The 8,466-nt window shown below is 38.5% G+C and overlaps 1 long non-coding RNA gene across 1 annotated transcript; it reads left to right on the top strand.

Annotated features, from left to right (window-relative positions):
* Window positions 1–3,114: 3,114 nt before the first annotated feature.
* Window positions 3,115–8,066, top strand: LOC125348207. Its single transcript, XR_007210325.1, has 3 exons — window positions 3,115–3,124; window positions 4,671–4,676; window positions 6,599–8,066. It is a non-coding gene; the product is annotated as an uncharacterized LOC125348207 (long non-coding RNA).
* The last annotated feature ends 400 nt before the right edge of the window (window positions 8,067–8,466 follow it).

Here is an 8,466-nt window from a genome sequence, read left to right as displayed (position 1 = left end):
TGAGGTTCTATGAAGCATGAACTTCATGCAAACGTTTTAGAATACCCTAAAAGGACTTAAACTAAAAGAGGTCACCGAAAGTCAACATCAAGCATCCAGACTGCATGATAATTTCATATGCAAAACTTCAAAGCAATTTTAACACTGCTGAGAACCTTACATAACACATTGTATTTTATTTCCTTGGGGAACCAAGACTTTCCTCAAGAATATTAGCAATATCAGAAGACAGAATATTCCATGCACATATGTGATTTAGGAAGTGGGAAGGGTAAGTGAGTGGGGGGTGGGGGGTGAGGAGACAGAGGAGGTGGGGGAAATGATAGAAGGGGTAATTAAGAAGCATTGGAAACTTAGATGGGAATGTTAAATTGTAACCACCTTGTGTAAACTTTTCAAGTTCAGAAATAAAAAGGAGAGAAGAGGAAGGGAAAGAAGGGGGAAAAGAAGGGAAAATAAAGGAAAAAATATTAGCAAAACATGAAAACCAATCAAAAATTTTAAAGTCTTAATTCCCATACTTACTACTATATTACCACAAATAAGACCAACATAAAATAGAGTGTAGAAATTAATTACCACTCCTAATCTACATGAGATGACAGATGGCCTTTAAAAGACCGTTTTTTACTATTCCAGCAAGCTGTTAGTGACTAATGCTCCAATAGATTTTGAAATTCAAAAGGAAGCGTAAGGCATTCATGCAATTAAAAACAAAAAAAAGGAGTTCTGTATTACCTAATTCTTATTTTAGTCTTCATTTTCCTTAGAGTATTTTTTAACTTCCTTTTGTAATTACACCATACTAGTAAGAGAACAGTCTGAAAAAAGCAGGTTCTCTAATCTTCCAGTGTTGTAACTCGGTGTTATTGCCACATGGCACTTTGATTCCAAGACAGCATTTAGATTAACTGCTTCAGCGCCCTATGGACACAAGATTTATGCCCGGAGACAACGCTCCCCTGTGACTCTTAAGGACATAGAGCTAATGAAATAATTTGGTTCAGTGGTTTAAGACAGTTCCTCCAAAAGGGGTACAATCAGTATCTCCAAAAGAGGAAGAAAAAAAAACAGAACCCCTGGGTTCCGTTCACTATCTGTCACAATTACAATCAATATCTAAGAAGCACTGAAATCTTCCCACCATGTTGGCAGGAAAACCATCTCTACCCACTGGTCCCAACCAAAACCAGCAGGAAGATGAGGAGGAGGTGGAGGAAAAGGGGGAAATATTATTTCACTCAAGAAATCAAGAAATCCCACAAAGAAACCTTTTGTACAATATATATGTCCACAAAAGAATTCCACACAATCATTTTCAATTAAGTAACATATATTTATGTAGCCTTAAAATGAGACAAGGAACTGGTTCAACTTTCTTTTGTTAATTCACAATTTAGAAAATGCAACTTCGATGGTATCACCAATGAATTGCTGGATTCCCTTAATTATAATAACTATAACCATTTTGACTGTAGTTCAGAGAAACAATCATGAAAATAAGAGTTCTCATGTCTCTCCCCTACAGAGACTAACAACAGACACATGGAGAGTTGTAATATTAAAAGGCTTGGTCACATCCTGGTGCCAGTGGGTCACGCCTGTAATCCTAGCTACTCAGGAAGCCAACCGGGGAAGGAAAGTCCATGAGACTCTTACTTATTTCCAATTAACCATCAACCTCTGGCTCAAGTGGTAGAATGCTAGCCTTGACCTGAAGAGCTCAGGGTCAGCAACCAGGCCCAGAGTTCAAGCAACATGACCAAGGCTAGGTCAAAAAAAAATCTCACATTTTTACTAGGTTTCATCATTTGTACTGTCACATTAAGCTTTATTTTTGGGATACTTTTCTCATTCCACTATTCTGAGTCTAATGTACATAAATGACTGATTCATATCCAAATATACAACAAATATAGACACGTGATATTTGTCTCAGTGACTCACACCTACACAAACATTACATTAGGGGAATTTAATTCACATACATAATACTCTCCAATTCACACATGCACATTACTACAGCTGTGTCTGACTCATCACACACATACCCGTGTGGATATACTACCACTGGATTCATTCATCCAACTTACTCCTAAGTATGTACTTAGAAATATATGTATTCATCGATCTATAGAATGTACTTTATACTGTCCAGTGTCTAATTTATATGCAAATTCATAAGAGTAGATAAACATACACAGTAAGATTTTTTATATACAGACACACAAAGATACACACATATAATACTGCTTTGTTTCATTTGGTGACAGGTCTCATTCTTAAATGCACTAAAAACTTTAAGCATATGCATATACATCTATTGTTTTGTTCTGTTTCATTTGGAAACAGGATCTTGTGCTACAGTTTGGGCTGAATCCGAACTCAGGATCCTCCTCCCAGAGGCTGGGATAATAGGTATGCACCACCATATCTGGTTGATTATATATTTTTACTGTGAGAAATGCAAACTTCCCATTTATTTTAAATGTCAATTTCCCATGCAACTATTTCCTAATTTAGACCTTTATTGTGAGGTAATATAGGTGGACAGCCATGCATATCAACGACTTCCTGAGGACTTGCAAGAAAGGAGACAGAACCACATGGAAACCTGGTGAGCCACAGGCATCCACTTGCATGAAGACCTTAGTTATTCAGTTCCGGAGTGAAGATCTGAGGGATGTTTGTGTTACACTGTTTTCCACAATGGGTAAACTCAGAAACCAGAGACAAGAGAAGAGGATTCTATGTCCTTGCTCTTGGATAAATGCCCTGCTTCGGAGCCCACAATTCAGCACTGGAAGGGTGTGGCGGAGGGGCATAAGCAACAGGGCTTGGAACTCTATCAACTGTGACCTGACGGGAAAACCTTTCCCCTCCCCTCCTCAAGGGCTGATAATATACAGAGATCTAAATGTTCTCTCTCAACACAAAATTAGGACTCTTAGAGGAGTTAAACAAACTGAGCCAGATGAGCCTTCTGGGGATCTTTTGTAGAGGAGGCTATGAGCAAGTAGGAGACAGAGACAGAGAGCTCTTCATGGTAATTAGCTGATGCAATGATTCTCGGGCACTTAAGATGGCTCATGGGACCCAGACTTAAAAGCATTAGGGAAGACTTGTAAGGGGGATGGATGCATGAGCAGGTAGGGGCATATTCAGAAAATGTGGGTCATTTTGGATGCTTTGTTAAGGCCTGCTAGGCTGCAGGCAATGCTGAAAGGACGTCAATTTGAAAAAGAAATGCAAAACCCAATGGTTTGTATATGGTATTATATGAGTTCCACAGTTTTCTCAAGCAAGTAGTAAATATTGCCAATATTAGCTTTCTTACTAAGCTATTTGCTCTACAAGTCTGGTCTATTTTGCCTTATCCATTAAAAAAAAAACCTTTACTATTAAAAATAGACATTAATAACTCATATGTCTATATCAGATATTGGGAGATCTTGTGGAGTAAACTATGTGCTACTGTGTTCTTCTTTTTATTGTAAAGGTGATTTGCAGAGGGGTTACAGTTATATATGTCAGATAATGAGTACGTTTCTTTTTTAACAGTGTCTCTGTTCCCTCAATTTCTCCCAGGTTTTCCCTCCCAATCCTACCTCTCCCACAAGTTGTATAGTTCATTTTCAACACAGTGTCCAGTGACTATCACTGCTGTATTACTTCAACCTTTGTCCAGCCATTGCTGTTGAGCTTACTGTCTTTATGATACTTCTGGATATTAAAAGAAAACACCATCAAATGTGATACAATGCATCTATTATATATTTCTCTGGGTTTTACTTACAGAATAATTACAGAGTTAGTCACCCACTGAAAAAGAATACTCTCAAACTGGACAGACAACATTATCCCTCTGGTGTTAGGAGATTATAATAAAGGTCGTAAGTAAACTCTTAAAAATAAGACATTATTTTTTAAAGGAAATGTACAACATTATGCAAACAAACCACAAGTATTGTGAAGACCATTCTGATGCTCCTATGCATAGTCCAAGACAAATGCCTGCTAAGCATCAAAAAGATGAGGCTCTGGGAAGGGGATGAGGGGGCAAGGTGAGCAGTTACATAAATAAACTAACTGCCTTTCAAAAATTAGAACGAGAGCCCTTCTATCAAAGAACACAAAGAAACCTTCAAAGTTTAGCAGCTCAAGTACACATGAATAATAATCCTGCCAAGAAAGAATTCAAGTAACCTTGCAAAGTACTCCAAAGACAATAAAAAATGTTGCTTGACTAGATAAAAAAACACTGAAAATAAAATAGGTTGTTGTTTCCTAATCAAAGCATACATGCCAGACAAAAACTGTGTTTGTATAAAATTGAATAGTGATCTCCTTGTTCTTTATTAAGTAAAGTATAGCCAGCTGCAGTGGCTTCCAACTCCAATCCCAGCTATGCAAAAAAATAAAAAATACGGTGAACTGTGTTTTGAAAGCCATCCTGGACAAAAAATTAGCAAGATTCACACGTATTCTCAACCAACAAACAAGGTACAATGATCTACTTCTGTGATCCCAGCCACGTGGAAAAACAACCAGAAACGTAATCACATACTATGGCTGAGCACTTATTCTACTTGACGGCTGTCAGCAGACTGCAGTCCAACTTTCAGAATGACATTTGGGGGGCTGGGAATGTGGCTTATGCATACATGAAGCACTGAGTTCCATTCCTCAGTACCACATAAACAGAAAAAGCCAGAGTGGTACTTTGGCAAATGAAGCTCAGGGACAGTGCCCAGGCCTGAGTTCAAGCCTCAGGACTGATTGTGGGGGGGGGGGGGGGGGAGGCGGGGGGCGGGAATGACAGTTATATACAATCAGCAACATCCATCAAAGTCTCAAACATGCTAAACTTAATGTCCAACCTATGGTATTGGAATTGGAAGGTGGTGGACTATTCAGGAAGTATGTCATCGTGGGTGAATGTTAGGCCTCTAGATGTGTTCTTGAAGAATCTGATTCTTACCCTGGCCATTTCCTGTTTCCAGGTCACTGTGAGATGAGTAGTGTTCTTCAGCCTGCTGCCAGCCCACAAGCTAAAGGAAATGCAGCCAAGCAACTACAGACAGAAACCTCAGCTACCAGGAGCCACAGTGACGCCCTCCACCTTACAAGCTGATATTTTGTTTTGTCATAAAGACAAAAGGCTAACAGAATGAAGACTAAAACCAAAGACTCCTTTTTTTAAAAAAAAATTACACTTTACTGTGGCTACAGGAGTAGATAAATGACAGAGAATTAGACTTAAAAGCATGGAGACTTTGAGGACACAGGATCTCAAAGTGGTCTCATTTAACACTTTTATAAATGATGTTGGAAGAATACACAGGAAGGTAGGCAAGTATGTATCAAGCTCCTTTAGTTACCAAAATGCCAAGTAATAGAGATAAACTTCCCTTTAGCATCCATCTGACAAATATGGTAGGATCACTTAAACCAACATCCACTTAACCAACTGTCTAGCTGAACCAATGACCTCCAGTTCTTTTGTAAATCATACTGACTGATGTACCTGGAATGCTTCCAACCAGTTGGTTCTTCACAGAACAGCCAGAAAACCTGTTTCTATCCTCTAAGACACACTGTGTGTCTGAGAAAGAGACAGGTGAACGGATAGACGGACAGACAGAATGAATGAACGACCGAATGAATGAATGAATGAATGAATGAACTAGGGCTTAAACTCATAGCACTATCCCTGACCATTTGTGCTCAAGACTAACATCTACCACTTGAGGCAAAGCTCTTTGGAGATCAGTCTCATGGACTTTCCTGCCCAAGCTGGATTCGATCTTCGATCCTCAGATCTCACTCTTCCAAGAGCTTAGATTACAGGCTTGAGCCACTGACACCAGGCTGAGACAGGCTTTTAATAATACTTTTTATCCTACACTAGTTTATGTAATAATATTTGTAAGTGATGTGATTTAAATGACATAGTACATAAAGAAGTGAAATAGGAATAGGAAACATAGCATAATCTGTTTCTATAAACTATACATTGATTGCTTTGAAAATATCCTAAAGATGAGCCTATTATAAACAATAATTTTATAAACTTGTCACTGAAGATGGGAGCATTATATTACATTGCAATAGAAAAAATAATTCACAAATGTCTTTAAGTTGTTTTTTTTTAAAGGCAGTTCTGAGAATAAAAATGAGGTTGGTTTTGTGAACAAAGACTGAACTACACTTGTGGATCTATAGTAGAAAAAAGTCTCAGCTTTATAGCCCAAATTTCCCACACACAAAAAAGCATAAGCTTACGTTTGAATAAACTATTTGACATATATATAATTTTAGTTTTCTTCTATGTCACTTTCCTTTGTGATTAGCTACTAATATTAATTTGCCTCTTTTAGTTTGCCTGCTCTACACCAGCAACTACAGTCAGGGCTGCTCATAAAATGAGGAATGAGGCTAGTGATCAAAGAGGTCCAATATAATAGGCAGATGTACACCTTAACAAATAATAGCTATACAACACACTAAGCATTGTAGGTAAAGTTCTTTATTAAACAAGGAAAATAAAACAATTTGGTGTGTACAGAGTAGAAGAATCAATGATGTCAAGATTCAGAAAGAGTTCAGATGACATAGAGTAGGTGGGAAGACGCACTCTGCCATAACACATGCAGAGGCAGGGCAGCACTGAGAAGCAGTACAAGGTCCCAGCCACTGAACATTCCCAAAGAGTAGACAGATACAAAGACAGAATGGAAGCCATCTCATAAGCTAGAGCATAGAGAGCCATTGTATTCTAAACAAAAAAATGGGACAACCATTATGTAAGATTTTAGCATCTTTCCCAATAGTTCAAAAGATGAATGCATGTAATACAGAAAGAGTCCAATTATGATTATAAAAAATAGACTAATAAAAAATGGACTAAAGAACGCTATTAAGGAAGGTGAAATCAGTATGACTTGGTGACGAGAGAGAAAAAGGGATGAGATAAAAATGTCTTAAGGATGATCACCAAGTCAAAGATTTTAGTACCTGGTGGCCAAAGATTCATTTATAAAAATAGGAAAGAAGGGAACAGATAAAGAACACAGCTGGGAACACAAGTTTGACATGTATATATGATACATACATATGTATATACATGTTTGTATATATAAATATATACTAATAGAAGCTGACTGTCTACTTGTACACTCAGAAAACCTGAAATTAGTGACTTAAGGTCTCACGATTATATGAGAATTTGAAGCAGCTGAAATAAATAGACAAACTTACAGAAGAAATGGAGGGGGGGGGGGTTGAAAGGCACAAAGCAGAGATGTCTTCCATGGGATTAATGAGCGACAGACAGAAGGAAATAAGTAATAGTTTAGAAAAGAGCTCCTATGGGATGATTCCTATCGCAATTGTGGTAACTTAATGCCATGCTATGTCCACTCTTTTGGCACCTGCTGCAATTCTAATCCTTCCTACAGCAAAAGTAAAGCACTGAAGAAAAGGTTCACATCTTTCTCATTTTCTAAAACCATCCATTCATTGAAATTTTCACTTCCAGTGTATCAGAAGAGGTGTTTGGGCTGAGATGAAGGTTATGTTGATGGAATCCTCAACAATGGAATTGGCACCCTTATTGAAGAGATCAATGAAACTCACTGTTGAACATATATTTATAAACATGCAGGGGCCCTAAGTTCAAACCCTAAAATAAGTCAGAAGGAGAGAGGGATGGGCCCCACTAAGAGAGCTCTTTCTTTTTCCTACATGAGTACACAAGGAAGAGTTGACTTCTGCCACCCAGAAAAGGAACCTCAGCAAATAAAACTGACCATGCTCATGGTTTGACCTCAAGACTTCTAGCCATGAGAGAACTGCGAAGAATGAATTTCTGGCAGGAAGGAAGGAAGGGGGGAGGAGAGGAATGGAGAGGAAGTAGCAGCAGTATAGGAAGGATATGGGGCAAAGAGTAGGAAATCAGAGGGATAAACAGTCCACCATACCATGTCAAGTGCAAAAGTGAAATAAGACAACTCAGGAAACCACTGAAGTTAGAGTTGGGGCATCCTGGTCAAATATGAGCTTCAGCAGGTGCGGGCATGCACATGCACACACACACACACACACACACACACACACACACACACGCATGCACACACCCCAAAGAAGTGCCTGGACCAGAGAGGGAGTGGAGGAAAGGAAGCTTAAATGAACTTTTCACCTGAAAGGAAAAAGAGGAAGAGAACAGCACAAAGAACGTTGAAGAGGGGCTGTTTCATTTTTGTTGTTGTTTACTTACTTTTTTTGTTTTAAGTCATTTTACATTGGGCCTATTGCAACCCCAGCAAATCCCAGTACTCAGCTGGCTGATGCAAGAAAGACAGCAAGTTTAAGAATGGGTTATGTAGAGGCTGTATGAAAATAGCCATCTAAGGAAACAATCAACAGAAAAGAGGAGAGTCAGAGAGAAAATCAGAGCAAGCTCTA

This window comes from Perognathus longimembris, chromosome 3 (assembly GCF_023159225.1).
Source record: "Perognathus longimembris pacificus isolate PPM17 chromosome 3, ASM2315922v1, whole genome shotgun sequence".
NCBI lineage: Eukaryota > Metazoa > Chordata > Mammalia > Rodentia > Heteromyidae > Perognathus > Perognathus longimembris.
Note: the sequence above shows the minus strand (reverse complement) of the source record. Positions and strands in the feature narration are given on the sequence as shown.